Genomic DNA, 1,074 nt, shown 5'->3' on the forward strand with positions numbered 1-1,074 from the left:
GTTCAGGGTAGACATGCGTAAGCATACAAGTATTCATCATCTTATGCTTTTTGCTAAGTTCTCTGCTTCATCATTGTTTTCTTGCTGCAGGCTTAAATCAATGCATACAGCTAAACCAGAGAGTGCAGCTCTGACTCTGACACCGAACGCTTTATCTCCAACCATGGGAGGAAGGCTGGTCGTAATATTTTCTAAAAGCTAAAGGGTCTCCTGGCCAATCCTCATCGATTCTCTCGTGCTACAGTATGGTACCACTGCCGCTGGCATTAATCAAAAATGATGATCCTCCAGGGGGGAGACTTTCTAAAGGATTAAGGAAATGAAAACCAATAAGAGGGAAAGAGAAATACATCACGTGTACAAAGGTTTCATGGATTATGTAAATGTGGCTGCTAGCTGTTTGTGTTCCAAAGAGAAGCAATAAGGAATCAATCTTACACAAGTGACTGATTTACAGTTCATCAGCAGCTGTGATGTAATGCCTAATGCATGGCTATAAATTAGCTCATTCAGCGGTGGAGGCTTTAACATGACACACAAACAAACCATGTGATAACGACAAACCTGCAGAAAACAGCAGGAACAGTTTCCCTCCTTTAGCCTCGGCCTCCACACTCTGACACAGTGGGCTCCACTTTCTATAGATTAGAAATACGTCCCACAGATCGTCAGGTTATACTTTGAACAGGCTGTTCATTTTTTTTTTGTTGTTTAAAAATATGAAGTATATATTTTTTCTAATTTCCTTCCTAAACTATTTTAATATCCAGCAATATTTGACTAATTTAGGGGCTTGTTGTCTTTAAAAGTGAACCACCTCCCCAAACTCAATACTTCTGCAGCTCCTGAGACTTTCCTCCAGCATTGCCTTTTTTTTTTTTACATGTTACTCCCCACAAATGTGACAAGCTTATGTTTCACCAGCAGTGTCCTCAGTGTTCATCTCAGTCACATGCACACAGGGGGGATTTACAATTAGGCAATGCTAGGGAATTGCCTAGGGCCCCAAGTTCCTAACCTGACTCTGCCAGATGGATTTGCTCTGCATATCTATCTGGAAACCTTCCTGTTGAA

Source organism: Cyprinodon variegatus, unplaced genomic scaffold, assembly GCF_000732505.1.
Source record: "Cyprinodon variegatus isolate N-32 unplaced genomic scaffold, C_variegatus-1.0 Scaffold618, whole genome shotgun sequence".
NCBI lineage: Eukaryota > Metazoa > Chordata > Actinopteri > Cyprinodontiformes > Cyprinodontidae > Cyprinodon > Cyprinodon variegatus.